This window comes from Grammomys surdaster, unplaced genomic scaffold (genome assembly GCF_004785775.1).
Source record: "Grammomys surdaster isolate TR1022 unplaced genomic scaffold, NIH_TR_1.0 126531, whole genome shotgun sequence".
Lineage (NCBI taxonomy): Eukaryota > Metazoa > Chordata > Mammalia > Rodentia > Muridae > Grammomys > Grammomys surdaster.
The window spans coordinates 4080339-4096346 of record NW_021621323.1 but is presented as its reverse complement, the minus strand read 5'-3'; positions in this window follow the sequence as shown (position 1 = coordinate 4096346).

Sequence of the window (16008 nt, the reverse complement as noted above, 5' to 3'; positions counted from 1 at the left end):
AACAGTCCCCAGGAACTTGCAGGGCAGCTAGCCTGGCACACAAAGCAGAAACATCAGCAAAGAGACCGTGTCTCACAAAGGTAGAATGGGACTTACATCTGAGATGTGGTTGTCCCTTCTCCCAGGAGCTGTTGGCCACCGGCCCACAAGCACAAAGAGAGCAGAGTGGAAGGATGGTTTGGACGACCTTAGAGTTTTAGTTTGGATTACTGACTTCCAGGATCAGCTTCAGTGAGGCAGCTCAGCTTTACTCAAGGGTGAACGGAGCATGGGCTCTATAGGTATTTTTTGGGGGGGGTGGGTGGGGGGATTTCCAGGGTGGGCATATATCATTCATTGGCTGGCGCTTAAGGTACTAGGAATGATGATTCCTTGCATGGAGAGGCATCCCAGGTGCTTGCTGGACAAGTTCTCATTGGGAGAAAGGAAATTGAACCTGTAATCTCACCAAAAACTTCGTGACATGGCTCAGGTAGAGAGAGGATGTAGGGGTTGGACTGGGAAGTCTGACTGGGAAAACCCTGGGAGGCCCTGCTGGGAAAGGGAGTCCTCCAGAACCTGACTGGCAGTGATTTTTGCAATGCTACTTATGCTGGTTTAAAAATTAGACGAGACAGGATACAAGCATAAAAATGAAACGTCATCAGAGGACTTACAAAGGGAGGAGCCAAGAACAAAGCATTTTTGGAACCAGGACAGAGGTTCTTGGGGTGGATGTCAGGCTAGGAGAGCATTGTGTCAGCTCCTAAGGGGTTTTACAATTTGCTCTACCAGATTAGATTCAGGAACAAAGAAACAACAATTCTTCCCCCACCAAACCACACAGCTTCCCCCACACTCAGTAGTTATCAAGACCTCTCTGATTTTGGAGCACGACCCCTGCAAGAGACTTCATCTGTCTGTCCTTGGAGGGACTCACGGCTGTCAGTTGTAGATGCCATCACCTGGCAGAGCTTGTCTTCAAAGTCTCCTGCCAGGTGGTGTGTCTTTGACAATCGCAGCTGTTGTGGCCCCAGCAGATCCAAGGGAGATGTCGAGTCCCAGTCCTTCGAGTAAAAGGATAAATATTTTCCGACTCTGGTTTGTGGAGCCGTGCAGCCTCCTCCTTATAGAGACCGGTCTGTGGAATGATGATAACGAGATCCAAAATCCTGGCAGGGGAATATCTATACAGGAAGTTATTTTTCTTTGTTTTGTTTTTTTGTTTGTTTGTTTTTTGAGACAGGGTTTCTCTGTATAGCTCTAGCTGTCTTGGAACTCACTCTGTAGACCAGGCTGGCCTCGAACTCAGAAATCCACCTGCCTCTGCTTCCCAAGTGCTGGGATTAAAGTTGTGCACCACCACTGCCCACCGGCATTTTCTTTAACACCAAAGAAAGGAAAGGAGGCTGTGCACAGGTTAACGGGTTGAGTAGCAGCACAGTGGCAGTCTGTTGGCATAGGCCTAGGAGAAATGCAAAAGGTTATAGTAGAAACCGGGAATGTCACAAAGGCTTGGTCCTGTCATTTCTCTCAACTGGAGTTCCCATTAAAATATTCATGGGCACTGGAGCAAGTAGGTGGCGGGTTCTAGAGGTGCAAAAGACAGTGGGGGGCATTCGGGATGGTATACAGGAGGAGGTCTGCAACATCAGATGTACCAACTCTAGGATGTGTTGACTCTACTTGTTCCTCCATTTGTTTTTTCCTGCAGAGCAGTGTGATGCGCCAGTCTAGGCTTAGCTTCAGGCAAAAGCTATTGAGAGTTATGGAAGTCAGCCGTAGAGTCTCTAGTAAATTCACCTGTGTAAAACTAGTTCCTTACCTTGCCAGCGATTGTGCCGAGGATCTGTCATGTATATTACAGAACAGGGGCTGTCACTGTCCACTAAATAGACGGTTCTGTTATGTCCTGTCATTGCACCAGCTGATCCTCAGTGAACCCACGCTCCGTCCTGCAAGAGCGGTGTAACAGCCTCCATAGGTGTGGACACCCTGGAGGCACAAGGGGTCTGTCTGTCTGAGGAGAGGAAAGCAAGCACATTCAGCAGCACACACACGTGTACACTGGCATTTGGGGATACAATCTCTAGGGAGTGTTGGCATCCCACCAATGGGCAGTCTCTGGTCCCCAATTATCTGATCTCTCCCCTCGAATGTTTCCCTGACACAAAATCAAACCGTTGTATTAGGAAGAATGGGGCTAGGCGAGGCATTGGTGTTAAGCATGCTAGAAACAGGCATTGACAGAGAAAGAGGCTGGGGGTAGGGGTGGGGGCCTCCGTCCAAGTGATCCGGTTGCTGAATGCTCGATGGCAGGGAGCCTTGTCCTTGGTTTTAAGTGTTTGATGTATTCTTTCAATAATGGCTGGCCCTGGGGATTGTGAAGTTTGCCAGTGTGGTGGGCTATTTTCTAAGCTAGAAAATTTGAAACTGGAGGTTCTTGAAGGCCAGACCAATATCAGTTTTGATCTGTAGAGGGACCCCCATGACAGAAAAGGTGGAGAGCAAGTGATTAATTTATTTCTGAGTTTTCATTAGTCCGTGCTTTAGCTCAGGTGAAAGAGGAATAAGTATCTATGTAACAAATACAATTTCTTGTTTACCAAATGATTGGTTATGGATGACATCTATTTGCCAGAGGGCATTGGCCTTAAGGCTTCTGTGGTTAGTGCCCAATTGTTGTATAGCAGGGGTGTGAATTAGGGAGGCACAAGAGAGCAAGTTTTAAGAATATGATTAAGGTGTTTTGTTGGGGCTTGGGGGGATTTAAGTTGGAACCCTTTCAAGTTGATATAGATCAGTTTATGGAGTTCTTTACCAGTGAGGGGAGACACAGTGAGGGCCCCAGTTGTGGCAATCCTCGCAGCTAAGATGTTCTCAATAGGGAGGGCTCAGGGAGGGGTAAGCATGACCTTATATGACTGACAAAGATGGGGCATGTTCTTGCTTGGCTATATTTGAACTTTTTATTCACAGAGGGGAGAGAAGGTTACCATCAAGCTTGACATAGGAGCTGGCTAACCAGATAAATGTTGTCTGAGTATAGATTAAATGATTCTTTAGGTACATTAGAACCAGAAAGATAGTATACTGTTCCTTGAACTAGGGAGAACTGTCTGGGAAGAAAAAAAGATGGAATTCAGTGTCACCGTCTCCTCTCTATATATATCACAAAGGCAACTCTTTCTCACCATCCGTCTATGAAATGTCAGAAGGCTAAAGACATGCAAGTGACTTTCCTGGAGATGGCCCACCATTTTGCATGTCCTGAGATGGGTGAGCTCTGAGAATGAATGGTTCTTAGACTTCATCGCAGAATTGCTTCTCGCTGGTGATAAGCCTTTTCTGTCACTATTACGTAACCTAATGATTCCTGGGCATCAGCCCACCCTATTGAGCAAATTTTCTGCAGATCAACATAAAGATGTAGTTTCATATAGTAATGCTGTGTAGATGAACTGATAATTTCATAATTTCTGATAATGATTTTATAGACTTCCTAAATTTATACAAGTAATTCCAAGGCCTCTGTAAAATAAAAGCTGCAAATAGAGTTCTGTAAACCTTCACATGTCATGGGCGAATTGCAGTAGGATAGAAAGCAGGCTTAGAACAAATTTATGATCATGGAAAACATTCCTTAGGTTGACCGTGAGACCATTATCTGATAACTGAAGGTCATACACTGGGAATGGACAACTGATTGTAGGTGCAAGGACAGTAAATAAAATACTGATTAGTTTATCTATAGACAATTTCAAAACTAATGAGACACAGGGCAGATGACTTGTCAAAACCATGCTAACTCGTTGTGACGTAAGAATTATTGCTTTAAACTTAAAATGAATGTATGGGCTAGCAACAGGTAATGAATGGTTCATCAGATACTAGTCTGAATGGAAAGACATGTAAACACTTTTTTCTGTAAATCTTTATCAATTTATGACATAGATTTTTGCCTTTAATAAGTATAAGAGCTAAAAACCAAAAAAATAAATGAAGGTGCAGCTTTCTTCAGCTTCATCCAGAATGAGTGTTTTTTTGTTTTGTTTTTTGTTTTTTGGGGTTTTTTGTTTTTGTTTTTGTGTGCATGAATTTTCTATCTTTTACTTCTTTCATTCTTTCTTTCTCTTTTCTTCTCTCTCTGATTCATGAAGAGCTAATGAGTTCCAAGCCTCTAGCCTGGCCATCCAGAGGTCCTCAAGCCAGAGAGAAAAAGTCCTAGCAATTAAGCCTTTTCTTCTTAATCCCCCACTGCTGCCAGCAGGAGTTTATCACCAGAAACCAGCAGTGTTTAGCCACAGAATAGTAAGAAACCAGGGCTTATTGGCACAAAATAATAGAGTTACAAGGTCAGAGATCGTCAATCTTTGCCCTTCATCCAATGCTCTGTCCCACCTCACCCGAACCTATAGGCTGAGGCAGGCCCCTGACAGTGAAAGGCATAGGAGCTCATGGGAGCCCATAGGATAGGGGATCAGGAGAATAAACGAGGGGCAAGCCACCTAAAGAGTGATATGGTTGCCAGCAACCTATCTCTGGAGCAGCGGCTATATATTTATCCTAGGAAGCTGATGAGGCCATTAGCAAAGGAAGCATGGTTTCTTAGGAGCTGTTGGATAAAACAACCATATCAAGTTTTTTTTTTTTGTTTTTTTTTGTTTTGTTTTTTTTTTTATTGGATGATTTATTTACATTTCCTATGTTGTCCCCTTACCCCATCCCCCACCACCCCCTCGGAACCCCCAATCCCCTCGCCCCTCCTCCTTCTTCTCTGTGGATGTAACCTCTATCTACACCCCCCCACTCCCACCTCCCAACCCTCAAAATTCCCACCCCCTGGGGCATCCAGCCTTCATGAGGTCAAGGTTCTCTTCTTCCACCTATGCCCAGCAGGGCCCTCCATTTTACATATTCAGCTGAAGCCCTGGATCCCCCCCTAAGTGCTCCCAGGCTGGTGGTTTAGACCCTGGGAGCTGTGGTTGGTTGGTATTGTTGCTCTCCTCATGGTGCCACAAACCCTTTCAGCTCCTTCAGTCTTCACTCTAACTCCTCTATTGAGAACCCCATGATCAGTTCAATGGCTAGTTGTGAGCATCTGCCTCTGAATATGTCTGACTCTTGAAGGCCTCTGAGGAGATATCCATATCAGGCTCTTATCAGCATGCACTTCCTGTCTTCCACATCAGCATCTACCTTTGGTGATTGCACATGGGATAGATACTCAGGTGGGGTGGTCTTGAGACGGCCCCTCCTTCAGTTTCTGTCCCTCACTTTGTCTCCATATTTGCTCCCTTGAGTATTTTGTTGCTCCTTCTAAGAAGGACCGAATCACCCTCACTTGGTCTTCCTTCTTTATGGACTTCATGTGGCCTGTGAGTTGCATCTTGGGCATTTCAAGGTTCTGGGCTAATATCCAATAATCAGTGAGTGAATACCATGTGTCTTCTTTTGTGATTGGCTTACCTCACTCAGGATGATAATTTCTAGTTCCATCCATTTACCAAGGAACCTCTCGAATTCATTGTTTTTAATAGCTGAGTAATACCCCATTGTGTAAATATATGACATTTTTTGAATCCATTCCTCAGTTGAAGGACATCTGGGTTCTTTCCAGCTCCTGGCTATTATAAATAAGGCTGCTATGAACATAGTTGAGCATATGTCCTTGTTATATGTTCGAGCATCTTCTGGGTATATGCCTAGGAGTGGTATAGCTGGATCCTCGGGTAATGCTATGTCCAATTTTCTGAGGAACCGCCAGACTGATTTCCAAAGTGGTTGCACCATCTTGCAGTCCCACCAACAATGGAGGAGTGTTCCTCTTTCTCCACACCCTCGCCAGCATCTACTATCACCTGAGTTTTTAATCTTAGCCATTCTGACTGGTGTGAGATGGAATCTCAGGGTTGTTTTGATTTGCATTTCCGTGACGACTAAGGATGCTGAACATTTCTTTAGATGCTTCTCGGCCATTCGAGTTTCTTCTGTTGAAAATTCTTTGTTAAGCTCTATACCCCATTTTTTAATAGGGTAATTTGGTTGTCTGGAGTCTAATTTCTTGAGTTCTTTGTATATATTGGATATTAGCCCTCTATCAGATGAAGGATTGGTAAAGATCTTTTCCCAATTTGTTGGTTGTTGTTTTGTCCTATTGACAGTGTCCTTTGCCTTACAGAAACTTTGCAATTTTATGAAGTCCCATTTGTCAATTCTCGATCTTAGAGCATATGCCATTGGAGTTCTGTTCAGGAACTTTTCCCCTGTGCCCAAGTATTCGAGGCTTTTCCCCACCTTCTCTTCTATTAGTTTCAGTGTATCTGGTTTTATGTGGAGGTCCTTTATCCACATAGACTTGAGCTTTGTACAAGGGGATAAGAATGGATCAATTTTCATTCTTCTACATGTTGTCTTCCAGTTGAACCAGCACCATTTGTTGAAAATGCTGTCCTTTTTCCACTGGACAGTTTTAGCTCCTTTGTCAAAGATCAAGTGACCATAGGAGTGTGGGTTCATTTCTGGGTCTTCAATTCTATTCCATTGATCTTCCTGCCTGTCTCTGTACCAATACCAGGTAGTTTTTATCACTATTGCTCTGTAGTACAGCTTGAGGTCAGGGATGGTAATTCCTCCAGAAGTTCTTTTATTGTTGAGAATAGTTTTCGCTATCCTGGGTTTTTTGTTATTCCATATGAATTTGAGGATTTCTTTTTCTAACTCTGTGAAGAATTGAGTTGGGATTTTAATGGGGATTGCATTGAATCTGTAGATTGCTTTTGGCAAGATGGCCATTTTTATTATATTAATCCTGCCAATCCATGAGCATGGGAGATCTTTCCATCTTCTGAGATCTTCTTCGATTTCTTTCTTCAGAGACTTGAAGTTCTTGTCATACAGGTCTTTCACTTGCTTGGTTAGATTCACACCAAGGTATTTTATATTATTTGCAACTATTGTGAAGGGTGTCATTTCCCTAATTTCTTTTTCAGTCTGTTTATCTTTCATGTAAAGGAAGGCTACTGATTTGTTTGAGTTGATTTTATAACCAGCCACTTTGCTGAAGTTGTTTATCAGGTTTAGGAGTTCTCTGGTTGAAGTTTGGGGGTCACTTAAGTATACTATCATATCATCTGCAAATAGCGATATTTTGACTTCTTCCTTTCCTATTTGTATCCCTTTGACTTCTTTTTGCTGTCTAATTGCTCTGGCTAGGACTTCCAGTACTATATTGAATAGGTAGGGGGAGAGTGGGCAACCTTGTCTACTCCCTGATCTTAGTGGGATTGCTTCAAGTTTCTCTCCATTTAGCTTGATGTTGGCTACTGGTTTGCTGTAAATTGCTTTTACTATGTTTAGGTAGGGGCCTTGAATTCCTGATCTTTCCAAGACTTTTATCATGAAGGGATGTTGAATTTTGTCAAATGCTTTCTCAGCATCTAGTGAGATGATCATGTGGTTTTTTTCTTTAAGTTTGTTTATATAGTGGATTACATTGATGGATTTCCGAATATTGAACCATCCCTGCATTCCTGGGATAAAACCTACTTGATCATGATGGATGATTGTTTTGATGTGTTCTTGGATTCGGTTTGCTTGAATTTTATTGAGTATTTTTGCATCGATGTTCATAAGGGAGATTGGTCTGAAGTTATCTTTCTTTGTCGGGTCCTTGTGGGGTTTGGGTATGAGTGTAATTGTAGCTTCATAGAACGAATTGGGTAGTGTTCCTTCTGTCTCTATTTTGTGGAATAGTTTGAAGAGAATTGGTATTAGGTCTTCCTTGAAGGTCTGATAGAATTCAGCACTAAAACCATCTGGTCCTGGGCTTTTTTTAGTGGGGAGGCTTTTGATGACTGCTGCTATTTCCTGAGGGGTTATGGGACTATTTAGATGGTTTATGTGCTCCTGGTTTAACTTCGGTACCTGGTATCTGTCTAGGAAATTGTCCATTTCATCCAGGTTTTCCAGTTTTGTTGAGTATAGGCCTTTGTAGTAGGATCTGATGATTTTTTGAATTTCTTCAGTTTCTGTTGTTATGTCTCCCTTTTCAGTTCTGATTTTATTAATTTGGATACTGTCTCTGTGCCCTCTGGTTAATCTGGCTAAGGGTTTATCTATCTTGTTGATTTTCTCAAAGAACCAACTCCTGGTTTTATTGATATTTTGTATTGTTCTTTCTGTTTCTATTTGGTTGATTTCAGCCCTGAGTTTGATTATTTCCTGCCTTCTACTCCTCCTGGGTGTATTTGCTTCTTTTTGTTCTAGAGCTTTTAGTTGTGCAGTCAACTTGTTAGTGTGTGCTCTTTCCAGTTTCTTTTTGTAGGCACTTAGAGCTATGAGCTTTCCTCTTAGCACTGCCTTCATGGAGTCCCACAAGTTTTGGTATGATGTGTCCTCATTTTCATTGAATTCTAAAAAGTCTTTTATTTCTTTCTTTATTTCTTCCTTGACCAAGTCATCATTGAGTAGAGAGTTGTTCAGTTTCCATGTGTACGTGGGTTTTCCATTGTTTTTGTCATTATTAAAGACCAGTCTTAGTCCGTGGTGATCTGATAAGATGCAAGGGATTATTTCAATCTTTTTGTATCTGTAGAGGCTTGTTTTGTGACCAATTATATGGTCTATTTTGGAGAAGGTACCATGAGGTGCTGAGAAAAAGGTATATTCTTTTGTTTTAGGATGAAATGTTCTATAGATGTCTGTTAAGTCCATTTGGTTCATAACTTCTGTTAATTTCAAAGTGTCTCTGTTTAGTTTCTGTTTCCATGATCTGTCCATTGCTGACAGTGGGGTGTTGAAATCCCCCACTATTATTGTGTGAGGTGTAATGTGTGTTTTGAGCTTTAGTAAAGTTTCTTTTATGTATGTAGGTGCCCTTGCATTTGGAGCATAGATGTTCAGAATTGAGAGTTCACCTTGGTAGATTTTTCCTTTGATGAGTATGAAGTGTCCTTCCTTATCTTTTTTGATTACTTTTGGATGAAAGTCAATTTTATTTGATATTAGAATGGCTACTCCAGCTTGTTTCTTGGGACCATTGGCTTGAAAAATTGTTTTCCACCCTTTTATTCTGAGGTAGTGTCTGTCTTTGTCACTGAGGTGCGTTTCTTGTATGCAGCAAAATTCTGGGTCTTGTTTGTGTATCCAGTCTGATAGTCTGCGTCTTTTTATTGGGGAATTGAGACCATTGATGTTAAGAGATATTAAGGAAAACTGATTGTTGCTTCCTGTTATTTTTGTTATTAGAGGTAAAGTTATGTTTGTATCTTCTTTTGGGGTTGTTGGCAGATTACTTACTTGCTTTTTCTAGGTTGTAGTTTCCCTCCTTGTGTTGGCATTTTCCATCAATTATCCTTTGAAGTGCTGGGTTTGTGGGAAGATATTGTGCAAATTTGGTTTTGTCATGGAATATCTTGGTTTCACCATCTATAGTGATTGAGAGTTTTGCTGGGTATAGTAATCTGGGCTGGCAATTGTGTTCTCTTAGGGTCTGTATGATGTCAGTCCAGGCTCTTCTGGCTTTTATAGTCTCTGGTGAGAAGTCTGGTGTAATTCTTATAGGTCTGCCTTTATATGTTACTTGACCTTTTTCCCTTACTGCTTTTAGTATTTTTTCTTTGTTTTGTGCATCTGATGTTTTGATTATTATGTGACGGGAGGTATTTCTTTTCTGGTCTAGTCTATTTGGTGTTCTGTAGGCTTCTTGTATGTTTATGGGCATCTTGTTCTTTAGGTTAGGGAAGTTTTCCTCAATAATTTTGTTGAAGATATTTACTGGCCCTTTAAGTTGGGAATCTTCATTCTCATCTATACCTATTATCCTTAGGTTTGGTCTTCTCATTGTGTCCTGGATTTCCTGGATGTTTTGAGTTAGGAGTTTTTTGCATTTTGCATTTTCTTTGACAACTGTGTCAATATTTTCCACCGTATCTTCTGCATTTGAGATTCTCTCTTCTATCTCTTGTATTCGGTTGGTGATGCTTGCGTCTGTGACTCCTGATCTCTTTCTTAGGTTTTCTATCTTCATGGTTGTCTCCCTTTGAACTTTCTTTATTGTTTCTATTTCTAGTTTCAGATCCTGAATGTTTTTGTTTAATTCCTTCTTTGTGTTTTCTTCCATTTCTTTAAGGGATTTCTGTGATTCCTCTTTAAGGGCTTCTATCTGTTTACTTGTACTCTCCTGTATTTCTTTAAGGGAGTTACTTAATTCCTTCTTATAATCCTCTATCATCATCATGAGAAGTGATTTTAATTCTGAATCCTGCTTTTCAGGTGTGATGGGGTGTTCAGGGCTTGCTATATTGGGAGAACTGGGCACTGATGATGCCAAGAAACTTTGGTTTCCGTTGCTTATGTTCTTGCGCTTGCCTTTCGCCATCTGGTTAACTCTAGTGGTACCTGCCCTCACTGTGTAAAACTGGAGTCTGTATTTCCAGTTATCTTGCTTATTGCAGAGCTCCTCAGAGTCCAGAGGTCTCTGTGGTCTTATGCTCCTAATCTCCTGGGTGGAATAACTCCTGGGACTCAGGCCACCTCTTGGATCTGGAAATCCTTCTGCTCTGAGTGCAGTGGGTCCTCGATGACTCAGGATTCAGTTTCAGCTGCTCTGAGTGCAGTGGCTCCAGCTGCTCTGAGTGCAGTGGCTCCTGGATGACTCAGGATTCAGTTTCTCCACAGGACAGGAGCAGACCAACTCTGTGTCTGCTCCAGCCCAGAGGACCAGGCAGGGGCAGAAGGGAAGTGGAATTCCGGAGGGGCGGGGTTTGGGTAGCTGCTGTGCCCTGGATGTCCCTGGCTCCCCGATCTATCTCTGGGGTTTAGGGAGTGAGATGGAGTTCTTACCAGCTGCTCTGAGTGCAGTGGCTCCTGGATGACTCAGGATTCAGTTTCTCAACAGGATGGGAGCAGACCGCCATATCAAGTTTTTTACCTATGATTTGTAATGTGTGTTCTCTTCCTGTCCTTATCATAGCAGATGAAGCATCAACCTCATTTAGTAATCAAGGCACTCCTCCATTGGCCTATAGCACCATTCTAGGATCCCCTGAGGTTGATATAAGACTCCGACTACTGTGGGGGAAGAATTGAATGTAAGGACTTGGACTGGCTACTGTGGTCATAGTGAAGCCAGGGAGGCATTTTTAATGTGGTTATTAGTGGAGCCGGCATCAGAGTGAGGAGAGGAGGGGTTCTTGACACTTTTAAGTAGGTCAAATAAAGGCTGTAATTGGCTGGACGTTATGAGGAGCCAAAGGCTTAGCCAATTAATGTTGCCCAAGAAGCTTGGGAGTGTATTTAGAGTTAGTGGGCTGGGGAAGTCAATAACAGGTTTAGCTGGCCAGACTGAGGTCAGGATGATTTCTGTCCCTAGGAATGTGATGGGAAAAACCAGTTGGATTTTATTTTTTTACATATATTTATATATTTTTAATGATCTGTTGTTTAAGATTTTATAAGGTTGGTTCTTGATCCTGTCTTTTATCTCGTCTCATTAATAGTCACCCATATAATGATACATATGGAGACCTGATTTAATAAGTGGTATTGAATGGATGGGCTACAGCTTCCTGGCAAATCGTAGGGCTGTTAGCCATGCACTGGGGAGTACAATCCATTCAACCCTGTCAGCTGGTCCTGTGTCATTGATTTTCAGGTACAGAGAAGGTGAAATGCTTACAGTCTTGTTGATGGAGTGGTACTAAGAAACAGCAATACTTGATGTCTAATACTAATAGCAGGGTATTTGCAGGTATGTCAGATGTAAAGGGGAGGCCATGTTGAGGACAGTCCCCGATTTTTATGGGTCTCGTTTATTGCTCTTAGATTCTGGAAGAGCCTCCAGGTCCAGGTCTTCTTTTTAATTACAAAAACTGGAGTATTCCAGGAGCTCTTAGAGGGTCAAAAGTGCCCCATATCTAGCTGGTGCTTAACTAATTGTTGTAATATTGTTAATTTTTCCCTGTTTAATGGTCAATGTTCCACCCAGACAGGATTGTCTGTGATCCATTCTCGATAGGAAATAAGATATCTGACAGTGGCCCTTAGAATTCGGGGTTCTTTGGATCTTGATATTTTGGGTTCTCTTGTATTTGGAGGCCTTCTCCTCCTTCCCCACTAATAAGGACCACATTTAAGCCTTCTAAGATACGTCTACCTGGCAGGTTAGTGGCCACATCAGACACTGGGGGACTAGTAGTACCACTTGTCCCATCTGTGTCTTCCCATTTGTCTTAGATAATAAACACTCAGGAAAGACCTTCTACTCCCATCACTTGAGGTCCTGGTAAGGAGGGACCAATGTGAAGGGACCTCAGTTTGTTTTAGTATAGTGCAGCCTGTGGAACTCGTATGGAGAGGTTAACCTGACTGAAGAGCTGGTCATAATTCCAAGTTATTAAGTGAATGGGAAGGTCTGGTCCTTTTTGTTGTGGCCCTAGTTTTTTTGTTTTGTTTTTGTTTTTGTTTTTCTATTTTGCATCTGTCATTCATCTCTAAACAGGACTTCCCATTGTACAAACAAAGAGGTCTAGAAAGACCTGGGAGTCCAGGAGATTATTATTCCTGAGGCTTTGTAAAATGGACTTTGTCCAGAGGCCATGGAATCTGTCCTCACAGATGACCTGGAACAATTCTTTTATATCTGCTACTGGGAGGGGGTACCAAGCCAGTGGCCTTTACCTCGGTACTTGGATATTCATGGGAAAGGTCTCTAACAGTGGAGGTATCGGGTCTCAGACCATTGTTGCTAAGGCTGCTGCCATTGTGGCTGAGGTGGTTGGGGATAGTTGTTCCTCGAGTCCCTGATGTTGTGTTTTATAAAAAGATAAGAGAAGGAATATGTTTATTGGAGGTGTGGTCAGGTGTAGGGGAAGGGGTTGCCTCTGCAGGCCCATGCTGAGGCATCCCCACCCCCACACCCCCACCCCCACTCAGGGACCAGCCACACAGACAGTATAGTATAGAATAGTTTATTCAGGGCATGGAGAGGGGAGTTTCAAGGGTAGTAGAGATAGAGAAAGGCAGAGAGGGAGAGGGTGGGGAGGAAGAGGGGTAGGGAAGAAGGAAAAGAGAGGGGAGGGGAGGAGAGCCCAGCCATGAGCATGTGGAGAGAGGGGGAAGGGGAATGGAAAGAAAGGAGGAGAGAGAGAGAGAGAATACAAGAGAGAGAGAGAGAGAGAGAGAGAGAGAGAGAGAGAGAATACAAGAGAGAGAGAGAGAGAGGAGAGCAGAGGGAGCAGGGAGCAAGCAGCCCCTTTTATAGTGAGTCACGCACACCTGGCTATTGCCAGGTAACTGTGGGGCAGAGCCTAGACAAAATGCTAACACCGGAGATTGCAAAGTTGTTCAACGGGGATGGCACCATTAATGGTGATGCTGTGGCTGAGAGGAGGGCTTAAGTGTGCGCTCTTGGTGGTTGTGACTTTGAGTTCAGGGAATTTTTTTCTCTGTGATCAGTGAGGGTTCCTGGTCTTTGTTGTCTGGAACCAGCAAGGGCTCATGAGGGGTTGGGGGGAGGTTAAAGAGGCCTAATTAGATTGATTGCCTTCTTTAGGGCAGCTAAGTCAGCCACAGGGCAATGCTGAGGGACTTCCTCCTCATTTGAGTCCTCCTTGTCTCCCTGCGCTTTGGTCTTTAATGGGTCATTTTGGGACTCTGGGGTTTTTCCTATACATTGCCTAATGGCGGCTGTTACAGGGAGGAAGGAGAGGGGCAAAAGACAGCCTTCCTGGACTTACTTTTCTATGAGCCAGGTAGGCAACCTGGGTCCAGACATGAGGTCATGGGGTTGGAGATGTTTGCCAACAAAACCCATGGCACAAATTGAAGCACCTTGTTCCAGAATTCTAGACCTTCCTTTTGGGAGACTTTAAGCCCTCTTGATTTAAGTCAGGCTGTAAGGGAATGGGTTCCGAGGCCCTCTGGGACAAGGCTGAATTCCCCAAAATAGAAAAGAGAAGTGTTGTCAGTGACGTCCAGCTCTCCCAAGGCAGTTCTGCCACCCAGGGTTCGAAAACACTGCAACAAATACAAGCCTGTCTACAGTTTAAGATAATTCCAATAGTCCTAGAGACTTTAAAAATGGTTGCTCTGTTACCAGATTTTTGCACATGAGAGAAAAAAAGGTTATTGGCATTCCTAGTGCAGATGCCAGAGTCCAGAAAGAAGGTAAGAGAACCTTCAGCCAATGTTGGGGAGTTGACCTGACTGAGAGGCTTCAGTTGTCAGCGAACCTGTCTGGTCCCTCTCCTAGGCACAAACTGAAGGTAAAGCATAGAAAGTAAAGTAGGCAACTGATCCTCAGGTCTGGTAGGCAAGGATGCTGCTATCCCTCCGGGGGGCGGGGAGGGAGGCTCACACACTCCGCATGTTCTGGGTCCCTGTTTGGGTGCCAGCTGTGAAGCTCCCTTCTTCCCTGGGGCTGTTGGCTACCGACCCACAAGGACAAAGGAAACAGATTCAAAGAACAGGGTTCAGATGCCCCATGTGTACGACTGACTTCTGGAACCAGCTTCAGTGAGGGAGCTCAACTTTATTCAGGGTAAACAAGAGCTGTATAGTTTTTGGGGAGGTGGGTAGGGATTTTCAGGTTGTGTATATATCATTGGCTTGAGCTTAAGGTACTAAGAATGTCTCATTTGCATGGAAAGGCATTCCAGGAATTCCAAGTGCATGTTGGACAGGTTCTTATAGAAAGAAAAATTGAATTTGTAATCTTGCCAAGAACTACTTGACATTCCTCAAGTAGAGGATGAGGGGTTAGCCTCCCCAGATAAGGTCAAGTAGGTAAGAGGAAGGCCTGTTGGGAAAGGGAGTTCCCCATTTTGCATCTAGCTCAGAGGAGCTATCCCCACACGGTAGACTGCAACCTTAAATAGCAGGGTTTCCCAAGACAAGTTATTCCTTGACCTCTACGTGGGCAGAATGTGCCTTCATTCACATGAATGCTCATGTACCTATATGCTACACACACATACACATGCACGTTTGCTCACACAGTCCCAAACACATCAAGAAAACTTGAGATAGAATCCTCATGACCTATACGTTAAAAAAAGAAGAAAGAAAGAAAGAAAGAAAGAAAGAAAGAAAGAAAGAAAGAAAGAAAGGAAGGAAGGAAGAAAGAAAGGAAGGAAGGAAGGAAGGAAGGAAGGAAGGAAGGAAAGAAGGGAGGGAGAGAGGGAGGGAGGGAGGGAGGGAGGGAGGGAGGGAGGGAGGGAGGGAGGAAGGGAGGAAGGGAGGGAGGGAAGAAAAAGCTAAGTAACTGGAAAGAGGAATTCAAATCTGAAAGAAGGCAATTTACCCACTGAGCCATCTCCCCAGATCCGTGAGATGATCCTTATTAATCTGGAGAACAGAGAGACCCAGTGTGATCATGAGAGTCTTTAAAAGAAACAGACAAGAGTGTCAGACTGAGTTCCTACAAGAAGTGAACAATTTGATTAGCTGCTGTTCTCTTTCAAGAAAGAGCAGAGCTATGGGTGAAGGAGTGTGGATCTTCTGCAGAAAACAAAAACCAAACTCTTCCAGGGCCTCCAAAGGGAAAATGACTTCATTTTCTTTTTAGACCAGCCCACATCTCTGCCTCTAGAATTGTAATAGAGTGAAATTGTGTTGCTAAGTGTGTAATACTTTGTTACGGCAACAGTAGAAAAATTTAGTACTTTCCTCTGGTCTAATTTTCTTCAGTCAGCTGGTTACAGTTGGCACAGATACTCTAGATCTCTGAGATACAAGATGGAAGGGTCCTGTACCTCTAAATCAACAAGCAATGCAAAGTACCTGTTAGTATTTTGTCTAGGCTCCGCCCCACAGTTACCTGGCAACAGTCAGGTGTACCTAACTCACTATAAAAAGGCTGCTTGCACCTCCTCTCTCTCTTGCTCTTGCCTTCTTGCTCCTGCTCTGTCCTCTCATTCCTTCCCCCTCTCTCCCCACGTGCTCATGGCTGGCCTCTACTTCTCTCCTTCTCTTCTCTTCTTTCTCTTCTCTTCTCTTCTCTTCTCTTCTCTTCTCTTCTCTTCTCTT